Source organism: Triticum aestivum, chromosome 2A (genome assembly GCF_018294505.1).
Source record: "Triticum aestivum cultivar Chinese Spring chromosome 2A, IWGSC CS RefSeq v2.1, whole genome shotgun sequence".
NCBI lineage: Eukaryota > Viridiplantae > Streptophyta > Magnoliopsida > Poales > Poaceae > Triticum > Triticum aestivum.
Window position 1 is genome coordinate 528,698,610 of NC_057797.1, and position 19,486 is coordinate 528,718,095.

Sequence of the window (19,486 nt, forward strand, 5' to 3'; positions counted from 1 at the left end):
CAACAGTAACAGGATTTTCACGAGTTAAACGACAAAGGGAAATAAGGTTCTTAATAAGATGAGGTGACACAAATATGTTAGACAAAGTAATAGGCATGAAATTAAAAGGAAAAGAAGTGCGTCCGACGTGTGTGATAGGGAGTGTGGAACCGTCGCCGACAATGATGCGGCGGTCGGTGGTGACGGGAGTGAAGGAGGCAAGATTACCAGGATGAGCAAACATGTGAGCCGTAGCTCCGGTGTCCATGTACCAATCATCACCTCCGGTGTAGTTGTTCGGCGTAGGAACGACATGCAATGCGGGAAGGAGCACCGGGTCCCAGGGCGCCGGCGTCAGGGCCGACGAGGGGGGCGGAGACGTCATGGGGAGGCCGTAGCCACCGCTCGACAGCGGCGGTGGGTACTCTCCAAACGCTATGGGAAGCAGGCCTGGCTGCGACTGCGGTGTGGGGTAGACCGGATGGCCCGCCGAATAAACCTGCTGGCCTGTTGACGACCCCCACTAGTACGCGGGAGCCCCGTACACGGGCGTGTCGAACGCCCTGCGCAACAGCAAGGGATCGACGGGGCCGTAGGGCACCGGCGGCGGGATGGTAGAGGCGGCAACGGATGGGCCGGTGGACGTCATCTCTGGTCCGACGGCGGCGGCTGGGCAGCGGCGGTCAACGGCGCAGAGGAGGTGCGCGGCGGCGGCAGCGTAGAGGAGATGTGCGGCGGCGGCGGCAGCGGCGCAGAGGAGGTGCGCGGCGGCGGCGGCGGAAACGAAAAAGCTAAAAACTGATAAGCGGCGGCGGCGGGCGATCGAGCGAGTTACAACAGCAGCTTGGCGGGCTGTTGCTTCGGGCGATGCAGCAGCGGGTCAGGCAACGCGGGGCTGACGGGGCACGAAGCGGCGGCGTCGGGCGATCGAGCGAGCGGCCGAGGAACTATGCACACGCAAGTGCAAAGCTAGCTACTCGTGGCTTGATGGATTCTCAAGTTGCACACGGGCGATGCAGGCCGCTGTGGGTTTGACGTGAGCGGCGATCATGCGAGCGCGCGACAGGCAGAGGGAGGTGGCAGCGACCGGCGCGGCAGGCGCGCGAGGGGCGGCGGGGTGGCGGTAGCGCGCGGTGGCAGCGGAAGGCTAGGGTTAGAATCCGAAAATTGATACCATGTAGAATATGTGAATTGCACGATGTATTGCTCTTCGTGCATAGGCACGTATATATAGTGTATAAAGGTGGGCCGCGGGCCTCAACTATACAAAGAATTAGGAGGCGGGCTCAATACACAATATGCACATAACACATATACTCAACACGGAGCACGTGCATTGCCCTTTTGATCTTCCTTCACCGAGCGTTTCTTCCTTCACGGCTTCACCTTGGGATGATTTGGCAGGGCGACAAAGTGGCGCCTTCTTTGCTCCCCTATTGTTTTCGGACTTGATGCACTCTGAGCAAGAGCTAAAGTAGCTCCTAAGAATAGTGTTATTGTACCTACTAAAGAAATAAAACTCATTATCAAAAGGTAAAGATATGAAAAGAGGAAGAAGTCGAGCTAGAAGAAAAATTAGATCTGGCACCATCAAAGCGTCGTGAGCAACGCAGCAACGCGGTTGGTTTCAACGAACAAAAACCAGACATTTTGGCGGAGCGACTCGGAAATAGCGCAGCCGACCCTCGGCACCTCGCCCCGATCTCTCCCTACCGCTGCCGCCTGAGTTCACGCCGGCGAAGCTTGGGCTGTGACGGCGGCGTGGGGTCTTCTTCCCTCCGGTGGCGTCCTCCCATGACGGCGGTGACATGGACTTCGGTGGCGTGGTGCCACGGGATCCTGACTGCGGACATGGCGGCGGCGACAACGGCGGCGCGACCTTCCCGTGGGGGTGGCGCCCCTATGGCGGTAGCCGGAATCTCAGATGTCATCGGGCTTTGGCGGGCTGACGGGTCTGGTTTCCGGCGGCAGGCTGGCGTGGTGGGCCTAGCAAAGTTGTTTGCTTTGGCACCGTGGTGGTGCCTCGGCCGGTCAGGCGGCGCCGGATGTCACCGGGCTTTGGCGAGCTGACGGGTCTGGTTTGCGGCGGCAGGCTGGCGTGGTGGGCCTAGCAAAGTTGGTTGCTTTGGCACCGTGGTGGTGCCTCGGCCGGTCAGGCGGCGCCGGCTGGATCCTTTTGGTCTAGTCTCTAGCAGAGAAGGCGGCGATCCGTGCACAAAAAACTGGATGGAGTTCTTTGAATAGATCTGTGCAAAAACCTGCTCTTAGCTAGATGCCAAGGCCGGCAATGACGGCTCTAAAGTGTCGTCCCCTTCTTGAAGGCACTGTCGTGAACAAGTTTTAGACCACTATATGCTATCTTCGGAGGAAACCCAGGTTGATAGATCAGAAGATGGTGGGCGCTTGTGTCGTTTTCCCCTTAGGGCGTCATTCTTGGAGGTGTACATGGACTCGAGAGACCAGTAGACGACATCTTTGGCGCGGTGTTTCATTATACACATTGATGGTGATGGATCTCGATGGCATGGAGTCCTAGAGATTAGGCGTCTGATGTGTGATGATGGACTCGTGCAGGAGGATGAGATGTCTGGCGTCTTGGTGGCGTCGACGACAACTAGACCGAGCAAGGTTGATGCATTAGTACAACTCTGAAGATGGATTGGTGGCGGCGGCAGCCTCTGAGTGTGCGCCGGACCGGTGGGTGCCCCATACCCGACAAATGGCTTGGTTGGGGGCTAAGGCTTAAATGTTAGGTTTGGCTGCGAGGTCAATTTGGTATTAGGTCCAGACTATCAGCATCCCTTCGTTACCTGGATAGGAGTAGTGACAGATGTTGTTTAAATGATGGTTTTAGTCTTATTGTTGTATTACTTTTTAGAAGATTCTTTTAATAATTAATAAAATGACTGCATGCATCGTCCAGATACAGTGGCCCAACGTCTTCTTTTTTTTAAAAAAAAAAACGTTTTGACGGAGCGGTGAAGGAACTTTCCTTGCCTTTTTATCGGATCGTCGTGCGTTTATTTTTGAAACGTAGTACAATTTCTTTTAAACATATAGTAGTACATTTTTTAAGCATAGTACAAACGCAAACCACGTGTGCATACATCAACAAGAACTGTATGAACTTATCATATGCGAAACTTTGAGTCGGTAGGTTCTTAGATCGATAGGTTTTGAGACCAATGAAGTTAGGGTATGACTAGAGGTCAGGTGACTGAATTTACAAATTTGGGTCAGTCACTTTTTCTCCGTCCACATCGGCGCCCCAGGCATTGGGCTCGGCGAGCTACCGGGCTGTGCAGCTGCTGTTGTTACGTGCTTCGTCCCACCGCTCGCATGCACGCTAAGCTAGCTCGCTCAGAGTTGATAAAACACACAGCCACACTACATTCCACGCCACATGGTCTCTTTTTTTTTTGCGTGGATTCCACACCACATGCTAGATACCGAATAATACCAGCATAGGCACTATGATATCTTTTTTAATTTCAAAGCAACGGAATCCTACAGCTCAAAACTTTTTGTACTCTTTTGTATGCGCACATATAGTGCAGTACTCCTACGAATCTGTATAAAAATCTACTCCCCCCGTTTCCAAATATTCGTCTTTCTAGACATTTCAAATGGACTATTACTTACGGATATATGTAGACATATTTTAGAGTGTAAATTCACTCATTTTGCTTTGTATGTAGTCATTTGTTGAAATCTCTAGAAAGACAAATATTTAGAAACGGAAGAAGTATGTTCGTACGTGAGAGATAAAAACAGATAACAATGAAGATAAAATGTGAAGACATCTTGATCACAAGCTACAGGGAACCCCACTTGGTTAATGTTTTCCATTTCTTTGTATCGTGTGCCAGTCCAATGAAAGAATTAGCGCCAATAGAAAATAAAAAAAATCTATGGAAGAATTAATTAGTACATTGATATCACCCTTTAAAAAGAAAGAAAATGAAGAATAAAACAAATTAATGACAAAACTTGCACACAATTTACGCAGAGGTTACACTTTTTATAATATGCAAGGATAAACTTATAGTACTGAGTTTTTTTTGCAAAAAGAAGTTCCCTTAGAAGAACGAATTAGTGACTTTAATATAATCCGTAAAGAAAAATAAATAAAAAACAAAAAAAATAAAATTTGCGTACAATTTACAAAGAAATCGCACTTTGTTATAATATGCAAGAATCAACATGTAATAGTGGAATTTTTGCAAAAGAAGAATTTTTCCAAAGAGTGAATGAATTAGTTGCATTGATATTTCATCCACGGCGTCTCTACTTCTCAAAATGAGAAAAATAAAGTTTTCTATGAAAGATTAAATTGATGGCATTAGTATGACCATTTAAGAAGAAAGAAAATAAAGGAAAAACTAACACGCAATTAAATCAGAAATTGTGTTTTTTTTACAATATGAAGGCTAAGCATAAAATAGTGGAGTTATCACAAAAAAGGAAAGTTTTCTAATATTAGTATTACACTTTAAGAAGAAAGAAATTTAACAAAACAAAAAAACAAAAATATGAATTTTCTAAGGAATAACGAATTAGCGGGATTTGTATTACCTATACGAATACGAGGACAGGAAATTTAAATATTGTAAAACAAAAAATGTCAAATTTTGCACATAATTTATATAGAAATTACACTTTTTATAATATACAAGAACAAGCATATAATAGTGAAATTTTCACAAAAAAAGTTCCCTAAGAAGGAAAGAATTTGCGGCATTGCTATTACCATTAAAGAAAAAAATGAAACAAAAACTAAAACCAAATCAAAATAATGAAGTTTTTCTAAGAAAAAAATGAATTAGTGGCTTTGGTAGTACCCTTTGATAGGAAACAAAATTAGATAGAAACTAAAACAAAATAATAATAGTGAACCTTTCTAAGAAATAAAAGAAAATGACTAAATAACTTAAACAAAATCAAAATAATGAGGTATTTCTAAGAAAGAATGAATTAGTGGCTTCCGTATTACCCTTTAAGAAGAAAGATAATGAAATAGAAATTAAAAAAATCATAATGATGTAGTTTCTAAAAAAGAATGAATTAGTGGCATTGGTGTCACCCTTTATGAAGAAAGAAAAGAATAAAACAAATAATTTGCACACAAATTTCATTAAAATGCGCTTTTAATAATAAGCAAGAATAAGCATATAAATAATGAAATTTGCGAAAAGCAATTATAAGAAGGAATGAATTAGTGGCATTGGTATTACCCTTAAAGAAGAAATAAAATAAAAACTTAAACAAAATCAAAATAATGCAGGTTTCTAAGGAATAATAAATTAGTGGCATCGGTATTACTCAAAAGAAGGGAAATAAAAAAATTAAAAGAAATATCAACAAGAATTGCACACAATATACACAAAAAATGCGTAATTCAAAATATGCAAGAATAAACATATAATAGTGGAATTTTCACAAAATAACTCCTAAGAAGGAATGAATTTAGTGGCATTTATTTTACCCTTGAAGAAGAAAGGAAATAAATAATAACTGAAAATTTCGAAATAAAGAACAATGAATCCATAGCAATAGTATTACCATTGTAAGAAGAAATATAACGTAACAAGCTTTAAAAATTGCACACAACTTCGCTCTAAAATTGCACTTTTTGCAGTATGCAAACAATAATTATATAACAGTGTAATTTTCACACTTATTGCACAGTATTCATGTGTATACATTTATATGCATCCAACATGAAAGAAAAAGAAAAACCAACTAACAAAAAAACTAAAAGCAAAAGAAAAACACATAAAAACAGAAAAGAAAGAAAGGGATAGAGGAGGGATGGATCGCATAGTTAATGGGCATTGGCCCAGTGGCAAATCGACTGACCCAAGCACATCCCAATATACAACACATGGCAGAAAAAATGCAGCACGAATCTTAGAGCAAAAATTGGATGGCCAGAAAATTGACTGACCCAAATTCAAAACTAAGGCAACTTACAAGTAGCTAAAGTGATGAAGTTATCACCTGTGCCGCCTCGTAATTGACGAATAACCATATAAACGAGTAATGCTAGAGTTACATGGAATTTACAAACTGGTGAGTTTTGATTGGAGATCCGGGGAGGGGCTTGATACGTCTCCAACGTATCTATAATTTTTTATTGTTCCATGCTATTATATTATTTGTTTTGGATGTTTAATGGGCTTTAATATGCTCTTTTATATTATTTTGGGACTAACCTATTAACCGGAGGCCTAGTGTCAGTTTCTATTATTTTTTTTGCCTATTTTAGAGTTTCGCAGAAAAGAAATACCAAACGGAATGAAACCTTCATGATGATCTTTCTTGAACCGAAGCAATCCAGAAGACTTGGAGTCGAAGTGTGGAACTCCACGAGGCGGCCACGGGGTAGGAGGGCGCACCAGAGGGTAGGCGCGCCCCCACCCTCGTGGACCCCTCATAACTCCACCGACGTACTTCTTTCGCCTATATATGCTCTTATACCCTAGAAACATCGAAGAGAGCTACGAAACCACTTTTCCACCGTCGCAACCTTCTGTACCCGTGAGATCCCATCTTAGGGCCTTTTCCGACAATCTGCCGGAGGGGGAATCGATCACGGAGGGCTTCTACATCAACACCATCGCCTCTTCGATAAAGCGTGAATAGTTTACCATAGACCTTCGGGTCCATAGTTATTAGCTAGATGGCTTCTTCTCTCTCTTTGATTCTCAATACAAAGTTCTCCTCGATGTTCTTGAAGATCTATTCAATGTAATACTCTTTTGCGGTGTGTTTGCCGAGATCCGATGAATTATGGGTTTATGAACAAGATTATCTATGAATATTATTTGGTTCTTCTCTGAATTCTTATATGCATGATTTGATATCTTTGCAAGTCTCTTCGAATTATTGGTTTAGTTTGGCCTACTAGATTGATCTTTCTTGCAACGGGAGAAGTGCTTAGCTTTGGGTTCAATCTTGCGGTGTCCTTCCCCAGTGACAGTAGGGGCAGCAAGGCACGTATTGTATTGTTGCCATCGACGATAAAAAGATGGGGTTTATATCATATTGCTTGAGTTTATCCCTCTACATCATGTCATCTTGCTTAATGCGTTACTCTGTTCTTATGAACTTAATACTCTAGATGCATGCTCGATAGCGGTCGATGTGTGGAGTAATAGTAGTAGATGCAGAATCGTTTTGATCTACTTGACACAGACGTGATGCCTATATTCATGATCATTGCCTTAGATATCTTCATAACTATGCGCTTTTCTATCAATTGTTCGGCAGTAATTTGTTCACCCACCGGAATACGTGCTATCTTGAGAGAAGCCAGTAGTGAAACCTATGACCCCCGGCTCTCTTTCTTATTATATTGCATCTCTTTTATTTACACCGCATCTTGTTTACTATTTTGCAATCTTTACTTTCCAATCTATACAACAAAAATACCAAAAATATTTACTTTACTATCTTTATTAGATCTCACTTTTCCGAATGACCGTGAAGGGATTGACAACCCCTTTATCGTGTTGGTTGCAAGGTTCTTAATTGTTTGTGCAGGTACTGGTTGACTTATGTGTTATCTCCTACTAGACTGATACCTTGGTTCTCAAAACTGAGGGAAGTACTTACGCTACTTTGTTGCATCACCCTTTCCTCACCAAGGGAAAACCAACGCATGCTCAAGAGGTAGCAAGAAGAATTTCTGGCGCTGTTGCCGGGAAGATCTACGCCAAGCAAGACATACCAAGTACCCATCATAAACTCTTCTCGCTCGCATTACATTATTTTCCATTCGCCTCTCGTTTTCCTCTCCCCCCGCTTCTAAAACGATTTTCGAAAACCTTTTTCTTTTCTTCGCCCCTTTTCCGTTCGTCTCTTTTCGCTTGCTTCTTGTGTGCTTGTGTGTTGGATTGATTGTTTGTCACGATGGCTCAAGATAATACTAAATTGTGTGACTTTTCCAATACCAACAACAATGATTTTATTAGCACTCCGATTGCTCCTACTACCGATACTGAATCTTGTGAAATTAATATCGCTTTGCTGAATCTTGTTATGAAAGATCAATTTTCTCGCCTTCCTAGTGAAGATGCCGCTACCCATCTAAACAACTTTGTTGATTTGTGTGATATGCAAAACAAGAAATATGTGGATAATGATATTGCTAAACTGAAGCTATTTCCGTTTTCTCTTAGAAATCGTGCTAAAACTTGGTTCTCTTCTTTGCCTAAAAATAGTTTTGATTCATGGAATAAGTGCAAAGATGTTTTTATCTCTAAGTATTTTCCTCCTGCTAAAATCATCTCTCTTAGGAACGATATTATGAATTTCAAGCAACTTGATCATGAGCATGTTGCACAAGTTTGGGAGAGGATGAAATTAATGATACATAATTGCCCTACACATGGTTTGAATTTGTGGATGATTATACAAAAAAATTATGCCGGATTGAATTTTGCTTCTAGAAATCTTTTAGATTCGGCCGCGAGAGGCACTTTTATGGAAATTAATTTAGGATAAGCTACTAAACTCCTAGACAATATTATGGTTAATTATTCTCAATGGCACACCGAAAGATCCACTAGTAAAAAAGTTCATGCAATTGAAGAGATTAATGTTTTGAGTGGAAAGATGCATGAACTTATGAAATGGTTTGCTAATAAAAGTGTTTCTTCCGATCCTAATGATATGCCTTTGTCCACTTTTATTGAGAATAATAATGAATCTATGGATGTGAATTTTGTTGGTAGGAATAATTTTGGTAACAACGCGTATAGAGGAAACTTTAATTCTAGGCCGTTTCCTAGTAATTTCTCTAATAATTAGGGTAATTCCTACAACAACTCTTATGGAAATTTTAATAAGACGCCCTCTAATTTTGAGACTAGTGTTAAATAATTTATGAGTTCGCAAAAGAATTTCAATGCTTTGGTTGAAGAAAAAATGCTTAAGATTGATGAGTTGGCTAGGAACGTGGATAGAATTTCTCTTGATCTTGATTCTTTGAAACTTAGATCTATTCTACCTAAGCATGACATCAATGAGTCTCTCAAAGTCATGAGAATTTTCATTGATGAGTGCAAAGAAAGAACCGCTAGGATGCATGCTAAAAAAGATAGCTTTGTGAAAGCGTGTTCTTCTAGTTTTCATGGTAATAATGATGAAGATCTAAAAGTGATTGATGTGACTCCTATTAAATCTTTGTTTTCCAATATGAATCTTGATAAATATGGGACTGGAGATGAGTCAACTTTAGTTAAAAGGCGTCCCAATGATTCAGAGTTTTTAGATATTGATGCAAAAATTAATAAAAGTGGGATTGAAGAGGTCAAAACTTTACATAGCAATGAACTCACTATTTTGGATTTCAAGGAATTTAATTATGATAATTGCTCTTTGATAGATTGTATTTCCTTGTTGCAATTCGTGTTAAATTCTCCTCATGCTTATAATCAAAATAAAGCTTTTACTAAACATATCGTTGATGCTTTAATGCAATCCTATGAAGAAAATCTTGAACTAGAAGTTTCTATCCCTAGAAAACTTTATGATGAGTGGGAACCTACTATTAAAATTAAGATTAAAGATTATGAATGTTATGCTTTGTGTGATTTGGGTGCTAGTGTTTCCATGATTCCAAAAACCTTATGTGATGTGCTAGGTTTCCGTGAATTTGATGATTATTCTTTAAATTTGCATCTTGCGTATTCCACTATTAAGAAACCTATGGGAAGGATTAATGATGTTCTTACTATTGCAAATACGAATTATGTGCCCATAGATTTTCATTGTTCTTGATATAGATTGCAATCCTACATGTCCTATTATTCTTGGTAGACCTTTCCTTGGAATGATTGGTGTAATTATTGACATGAAAGAAGGAAATATTAGATTCCAATTTCCGTTAAGGAAAAGCAAGGAACACTTTCATAGGAAGAAATTTTAATTTCCTTATGAATCTATTATGAGAGACACTTATGGATTGCATACCAAAGATGACAATACCTAGATCTATTCTTGTTTTTATGCCTAGCTAGGGGCATTAAAAAATAGCGCTTATTGGGAGGCAACCCAATTTTATTTTTGTTCTTTGCTTTTTATTCATGTTTAGTAATAAATAATTCATCTAGCTTCTGTTATGATTGTGTTTTTTATGTTTTAATAGTGTTTGTGCCAAGTAAAGCCTTTAGGGTCTTCTTGGGTGATTATTGTTTCATCTTGTTGATAAAAACAGAAAGTATGCGCTCACGAAAAAAATTATCATTTTTTTACCAGAGGGCGATAAAATACCAATTCCAACTGTAGTACATCAATATACTTTTTTTCCTGCTCATCCTAAGTTTTCAAATTCTTTGGTGTTACAGAAGTATTCTAAATCTCCAAATTGCTACAGATTGTTCTGTTTTTCGTGTGTTGTTTGCTTATTTTTATGAATCTATGAGTAGTATCGGGGGGTATGAACCATAGAGAAGTTGGAATATAGTAGGTTTAACACCAATATAAATAAAGAATGAGTTCATTAGAGTACCTTAAAGTGGTGGTTTATTTTCTTATACTAACGGAGCTCATGAGATTTTCTGTTGAAGTTTTGTGTTGTGACGTTTTCAAGTTTTTGGGTAAATATTTGATGGATTGTGGAATGAGGAGTGGCAAGAGCCTAAGCTTGGGGTTGCCCAAGTCACCCCAAGGTAAAATTTAAGGACAACCAAAAGTCTAAGCTTGGGGATGCCCGGAAGGCATCCCCTCTTTCGTCTTCGTCTATCAGTAACTTTACTTGAGGCTATATTTTTATTCACCACATGATATGTGTTTTGAGCGTCTTGTATGATTTGAGTCTTTGCTTTTTAGTTTACCACATTCATCCTTGCTGTACACACCTTTTGGGAGAGACACGCATGAATCAGAATTTATTAGAATACTCTATGTGCTTCACTTATATCTTTTGAGCTAGATAATTTTGCTCTAGTGCTTCACTTATATCTTTTTAGAGCACGCTGGTGGTTTTATTTTTTTACAAATTATTGATCTCTTATGCTTCACTTATATTATTTTGAGAGTCTTTTAGAACATCATGGTAATTTGCTTTGGCTGTAAAATTAGTCCTAATATGATGGGCATCCAAGATGGGTATAATAAAAATTTTCATATAAAGTGCATTGAATACTATGATAAGTTTGATTCCTTATGATTGTTTTAAGATATGAAGATGGTGATATTAGAGTCATGTTAGTTGAGTAGTTGTGAATTTGAGAGATACTTGTGTTAAAGTTTGTGATTCTCGTAGCATGCACGTGTGGTGACCCGTTATGTGATGAAGTCGGAGCATGATTTATTTTTTGATTGTATTCCTTATGAGTGGCGGTCGGGGACGAGCGATGGTCTTTTCCTACCAATCTATCCCCCTAGGTGCATGCACGCACTACTTCGTTTTGATAACTAATAGATTTTTTGCAATAAGTATGTGAGTTCTTTATGACTAATGTTGAGTCCATGGATTATACGCACTCTCACCCTTTCACCGTTGCTAGCCTCTCTAGTACCACGCAACTTTTTCCGGTACCATAAACCCACCATTTATCTTCCTCAAAACAGCCACCATACCTACCTATTATGGCATTTCCATAGCCATTCCGAGATATATTGCCATGCAACTTTCTGCCGTTTCGTTTATTGTGACACACTCCACCATTGTCATATTGCTTTGCATGATCATGTAGTTGACATTGTATTTATGGCAAATCCACCTTCAGAATTCTTTCATACATGTCACTCTTGATTCATTGCATATCCTGGTACACCGCCGGAGGCATTCACATAGAGTCATATTTTGTTCTAAGTATCGAGTTGTAATTCTTGAGTTGTAAGTAAATAAAAGTGTGATGGTCATCATTATTAGAGCATTGTTCCATGTGAGGAAAGGATGATGGAGACTATGATTCTCCCACAAGTCGGGATGAGACTCCGGACGAAAGATAAAAATAAAAAAGAGAGAAAAAAGAGGCCATAAAAAAGAGAAAGGCCCAAATAAAAAAATGAGAGAAAAAGAGAGAAGGGGCAATGCTACTATCCTTTTTCCACACTTGTGCTTCAAAGTAGCACCATGATATTCATGATAAAGAGTCTCCTATGTTATCACTTTCATATACTAGTGGGAATCTTTCATTATAGAACTTGACTTGTATATTTCAATGACGGGCTTCCTGAAAATGCCCTAGGTCTTCGTGAGCAAGCGAGTTGGATGCACACCCACTTAGTTTCTTTTTGAGCTTTCATACACTTATAGCTCTAGTGCATCCGTTGCATGGCATTCCCTACTCACTCACATTGGTATATATTGACGGGCATCTCCATAGCCATCGATACGCCCAGTTGATGTGAGACTATCTTGTCCTTTTTGTCTTCTCCACAACCACCATTCTATTCCACCTATAGTGTTGTATCCATGGCTCACGCTCATGTATTGCGTGAAGATTGAAAAAGTTTGAGAACATCAAAAGTATGAAACAATTGCTTGGCTTGTCATCGGGGTTGTGCATGATCTAAATATTTTGTGTGATGAAGATAGAGCATAGCCAAACTATATGATTTTGTAGGCATAACTTTCTTTGGCCATGTTATTTTGAGAAGACATGATTGCTTTATTAGTATGCTTGAAGTATTATTATTTTTATGTTAATATTAAACTTTTGTTTTGAATCTTTCGGATCTGTGACATCCCAAAATTCTAAATTTTGAAATGTTATATTAAATAGATAGTTTTGTTTGATTGTTGTGTGCTTGATTGACTGCAATTGGGTGAAATTCGAAACTTTTTGAAAGTTAAGTGAGAGGGAATAAAAGGACTTTCCCAAACTTTCATTTCGCTTTTATGATCTCCATGAATTCAAATTCTTTTCAAATAAAAAACCCTAGAGAGAAGATGACATGACTTCTTCCATTTAAATAAATGAAAAGGGTTTTTGAAAATATTTGAAATTTATTTGGAAATATTTTCCAACCCGGAAACTTTATGCAACTCAATGATTTTCATGAGATAAGATAAAATGAATTCTTCGAAACATATGAAATATGAGTTGGAAGTTTTAAAAGAATTAAATTCAAAGTCCGATTGAAATTATTTTCAATTTGGGGTTATTTGGTTTTTATTCAAATTATTTTTCCTCCAAAAATAAAATATAGGGAAAATAGGGTAAAATGATTCCCTACATTAGAAAATTGGAGAGAAATAAATTTGAAATAATTTTGGTATTTTTAAAATGATTTTTATTGGATTCTATTAGAGCAGTATCACTGTTTGATTTATTTGAATTTGCGCAGATTTTATTTGATGTTAGAAAAATGTTCAAGTCTTAGAAAGTCTTTTTGTGAAAATTTATATATATAATATGACTATATATAATTTTACTTTTATTTTCGTTATTCCGTTTTTACTCTTCTGTTTCTACTAAAAAAGGAAAACTGCGCGTACGCCTGAAATTAACTGTAGCCCACATGCGCAGTATAGTGCCATTGGGCGCCCCATCATTTTTTTCTCTCCTACATGGGCCAGGCCCAGCCAGACTTTTTTTATTTGACCGAATTTTGTTTAAAAAAAGAACTACAGCGCGCGGCCGGGCCTAACTTTTAGCCCATGATCTTTTTTTTTAAATTTCATCTAGGTACGTATATATTTAGTCTCACATTGCCTAGCTTTGACCCTTAAACCTATTTTTCATCTATAAATATAGACCTTCAAAAATTATCCGATTCGGGTTAAATCAATATTTTGGTTTGACTAGAATCATTAAGAAAAAAAATACTTTTTTTCCTCTTCAGCGGGACTTTTGGAAATTGTCTCCTCTCTCCAAAATCGTATTTTCTTTGCCTTATAAAGCTATTTTTCTTCGTTTTTTTCTTTTTATACTCCGTAATTTTTTATTTCTAGACTAGTACGTTAGAATAATTAAATTATTAATTAGTCTATTAGTCTATGTATTTATACATTACACTTAGATTTTTTTTAATCGTAGCTATTTTTCTTCTGTAAAACAGCTTGACCCTAATATTTCAAATAGCCATAACTTTTTACTCATTCATCGAAATCAGATGAAACCAACGCCTATAGTTTTGTCTTGTTTTCACCTATCCAGTGAACCTGTCATGTCAATTTTTTGAAATTTTCAAATTTTCAAATTTGTTCAGATTCGTATTCAAACTTATTTTGTTCATAACTTGAGTTTTATAACTTCGATTTAGTTGATTCTATTTGCAAATCGAAGCTCTTGACTTAAACTTTCTGATAAGGCCAAATTCACACAATTTTGATATGGTTAGAAATTGTTTTATGTTGCTATTAACTTGAGTTTTATGTTGCTAATTGATGACCCACAAGTATAGGGGATCTATCGTAGTCCTTTCGATAAGTAAGAGTGTCGAACGCAACGAGGAGCAGAAGGAAATGATAAGCGGTTTTCAGCAAGGTATTCTCTGCAAGTACTGAAATAAGTGGTAACAGATAGTTTTGTGATAAGATAATTTGTAACGAGCAACAAGTAACAAAAGTAAATAAGGTGCAGCAAGATGGCCCAATCCTTTTTGTAGCAAAGGACAAGACTGGACAAACTCTTATATGATGTAAAGCGCTCCCAAGGACACACGGGAATATCGTCAAGCTAGTTTTCATCACGTTCATATGGTTCGCGTTCGGTACTTTGATAATTTGGTATGTGGGTGGACCGGTGCTTGGGTATTGCCCTTACTTGGACAAGCATCCCACTTATGATTAACCTTTATTGCAAGCATCCACAACTACAACAAAAGTATTAAGGTAAACCTAACCATAACATGAAACATATGGATCCAAATCAGCCCCTTACGAAGCAACGCATAAACTAGGGTTTAAACTTCTGTCACTCTAGCAACCCATCATCTACTTATTACTTCCCAATGCATTCCTCTAGGCCCAAATAATGGTAAAGTGTCATGTAGTCGACGTTTACATAGCACCACTAGAGGAGAGACAACATACATCTCATCAAAATATCGAACGAATACCAAATTCACATGACTACTAATAGCAAGACTTCTCCCATGTCCTCAGGAACAAAAGTAACTACTCACAAAGCATAAACATGTTCATAATCAGAGGGGTATTAATATGCATATAGGATCTGAACATATGATCTTCCACCAATTGAACCAACTAGCATCAACTACAAGGAGTAATTAACACTACTAGCAACCTACTAGCACCAATCCCGGACTTGGAGACAAGAATTGGATACAAGAGATGAACTAGGGTTTTCAGATGAGATGGTGTTGATGAAGATGTTGATGGAGATTGCCCTCTCCTGATGAGAGGAGCGTTGGTGATGACGATGGTGATGATTTCCCCCTTCGGGAGGGAAGTTTCCCCAGCAGAACAGCTCCGCCAGAGCCCTAGATTGGTTTCGCCTCGTGGGGGCGGAGTTTCATCCGAGAAGATGGCTTATGATTTTTTCCCATCGAAAGACTCCATATAGCAGAAGATGGCCACCGGAGGGCCACTAGGGGGCCCACGAGGTAGGGGGCGCGCCCAGGGGGTAGGGCGTGCCCCCCACCCTCGTGGGTAGGGTGTTGCCCCCCTGGTGAAGTTCTTGCTCTCAGTATTTTTTATATATTTGGAAAACATCTTCCGTGAAGTTTCAGGACTTTCGGAGCTGTGCAGAATAGGTCTCTAATATTTGCTCCTTTTCCAGCCCAGAATCCCAGCTCCCGAAATTCTCCCTCTTTATGTAAACCTTGTAAAATAAGGGAGAATAGGCATAAGTATTGTGACATAATGTGTAATAACAGCCCATAATGCAATAAATATTGATATAAAAGCATGATGCAAAATGGACGTATCACTAATCTTCTCATCAATAGTACGAGGCAAGTTCACACTTTGATCATATTTTTCATTACCCAGTTTTTATGCATTAGTTTCAACCCTCAAGCATTGCATGAGTAGGATTGATAACATGTGGTATTGGGAAGTAGCTGATGAGGTAGGAATCTATTGGCCTTTTATTACCAAACCCTTGGGAGTTACTTCTACGTTATGCTCATGTTGCTATGCTATGCTCGTAGACGTGGATTGGGTTTGAGTGAATCCATGCCATATGTGAGATTGTTAATTAATGGTTAAGTTAAGGTGTCTACTTAAACACACATCTGGGTGGAATGGTTGGGGCACCCTGGAGCACCCAGTGGTTTGCCCGGGCACCTGGAGAACCCAGTGCTTGCCCAAGGGGATCCCGGAGGACCCGTGTGATCACCCTATGGAATGCCACCCAGGCTCAAAGGGATCATAAGATTATTCATGCTAGAAACTTCCGTGTGCACCCACAAGCTATTATGGGCTCTAGCATTGTTGAGTATGTTGCATGACCTCTTTCAGTGGTGTGCTAGCAGATGCAGGGGAAAGTAGGTGTAACTGTCCACCCATAGTAAAGAGTTAATGTTTCTGAAAGACCGTGTCTCGGTCATCCGTTTCTCAAACACCATGTAGTGCGAGAAATCCAACGGAGGAGATCGAGTCTTGTGGGGAAAAGTGCGCAAACCTCTACAGAGTGTACAAACTAATCATGATTAGTCGTGTCCTCGGTTATGGACATCTTGAGTATCTGGTTCTTGAATTATCATGTTGATCTCATCACTTAATTTAATTAGCTGGCTGGGTTAATGATTACTTTAATTGGGATTGAGATGGGGTTACCATTCTCAATGTTTTCAACAAACTTTCTAGTAAATAAAATATATTCCTTTGTTGTAGGAAAAAAATTTAGCTTTATGCAAAATTAAACTTTGAGCCTCCACCAGCCAAATATGCATATGGAGATAGCCATTCTCATTTTATCCTATGGTGTCAATTTGCTAGTACATTCAATGTACTGACCCTTTGTGGCTGCAACATCTCATGTTGCAAGAATCTTACGACGAGTAAGTGATACGTTAGGGTTACGATTTCTACACTCAACTTTGCCGTTGGTGTTGATGGGAATCCACAACCTTGTTGTTACTTCCGCTATATAGATTGAGGTAATAGTATTTACATTACTTTATACATGTGATTTACCTCTGTTATAAATCCTCGAGTACTGTGTGTGTCAGCATACCGATCCAGGGATGACACTTAAGCATAGAGACTTGATCCATTTGGGTCGGGTCGCTACAAGATGGTATTGGAGCACATGTTGAATGTAGGACGTGACCCCTAGAAACTGGCAAGCCCATAGGAAAGATCTTCTCTAAAACCTTATTTTCAAAAAGATCTTCTGCCTCTCTTCTTTTCTGAGCTTTATCAAATATTCCCTTTTAGTTAGACCATACCCCTTTCCCCTTTTGACCACATGAAGATTCAACTGATGAGACCACTCCAAGAAGTACAAGATATCGGACAACTAGGACCACTCCGGAATGAAGAAGATTTTATCGAGCATTATAATTATGGAAACTACAATGGTTGAAGACTCCGAAGACTAGGAGAATTTAAAGGCTCTATAGAATTTCCAGATTTGTATGACCTAGGAAAGCTACCCTTATGGAACTTGTCAGACTAATGAAGTTGTCAATACCCGAGATTAAGGTGTATCGGAGAAAGACCGAAACATAGAGCATTAGAACTCAAAGATTTTGTCAAGAAAACCCTAAGGCAGGAGATATCAACTATGGAATGATAGCTCATGGAAATGACAAGAGCAGAAACACGGCTATCCATGATGTTATCGCCCGCTTATGCTAGTATCACCGTGCTGATTTAAGCATGCATTTCTTCGGAAGGATTGAATGACAGAAGGGATGATGGAGCATCTGTCAGCAAAGGATGTAGTTTTCACCTTAGCTGGTGTATCGCCAGGAATCTGGAGTATTACATGAAGAATTTTTAGATGGACCTTCAGGAAGTCATATTTGACAAGGAAGCAATTCGTGAAGAACTTAGGACCTAGAAGCTGAAAGTAGCCAAGCTGAAGGAGCAAAACCTCGAGATACCGGAGATTCGTCAGGAACTGAAGGACATGAGGACATGGTTCATGCCAAGGATGTTGAAACCAGAAGTTTGGAACGCAACTCCAAAATATTAAAGGACGTCACGAGAGACTCCGCGTCAATAGAAATGATCTGGCAAAAGAACTTGATAAGGACAAGCACGATCGAAAGAAGCCATCGGAGACATGAACAAGACTCGAAGAGTTTGACGACTTTGAAGATTTATTGACCACTAGAAGACCCAACCCCTATTATATGCCTACGTTAGATGCGACGTTTGTGAGCTGTCATTTGTTTGATGTTTTTTCGACGGCCACAAATAAAATCTGTCTTTTCAAAACCATTGTTTGTATTGTGTGCGTCCCTCTCCATCTCTCTCATCTCACCCCAAAACCCATGGACCCAATAGAGGATGAATGGAGATGAACTCATATTTTCTGGACCGATGACTCAACTGGAGACAGACCGATGGATTCAGAACATGGAAGATCATATGAAGAATAACACTATAGCCGGAAAGGATATGGCCCAGCATACTCTTTAGTGCTTTGAAAGAGGTGTTGCTACTTGGTGGAAGATGCATCAAACCATCAATGGATGGCAAGGAGTGACCACTTGGAAAGAATTTAAGTTGACTTTGCCAAAGTCTCGGCTTGTGTCCCAGAAGTTGAAGCCTTATGGAAATGATATGAAGAAACCTTGTGCATGCAAGCTCAATGGAGAAATAGGGCACAACCATAAAGAACACAAAGATGAATGCCCTTATTGTGAAGAAAGTCACCCAGCTGAAGAATGCCCAACTAGGCAGATTACTTGTTTCTTATGTGAAGGGACTACCCACTACCCTGCTCAGTGTCACATTTATCCCGTGGTTCAGAGAACCATCCAACAGAAGAAAGAAGCAACGAAAGGAGCCCTCATGGAAGTTTTAGAAGAACCAGTGATGAAGGAAGAGGTGAAGGACACACCCAAATAAGACCCAATTAAACCATGCACTAAGTCATGTTGTTCATGTGGAGAAGAAGGACACATCTCCCAGAATTATCTGGATGGGGATCTAGTAGAATTCCCGACAGAGGAAGTAGAATATGACCCACAGGAAATAGAAGCCCTGATTGGAATGGAAAAATCCAGGAAGAGAAATAGATTGGATTCCAGGAAGGGCCTGAGTCATATCACCTATTTCAGGTGCAAGGAGTCAGGGCACTACTTCAGCGGTTGTGTAACACCCTCGATGCGGCTATATCTCCCATGTGTCGAAGCACGACTTAGAGGCATAACCGCATTGAAAGCAATGTCGCAAGTGAGGTAATCTTCACACAACCCATGTAATACATAAGGGAAAGAGATACATAGTTGGCTTACAAACGCCACTTCACACAATTACATGAATAAAGCATTACATCATCCAGATACACACAAGGTCCGACTACGGAACCAAAATAAAAGAAGACTACCACAAATGCTACACAGATCCCCGATCGTCCCGACTGGGCTCCACTACTGATCAACTGAAAACGGAACAACACAA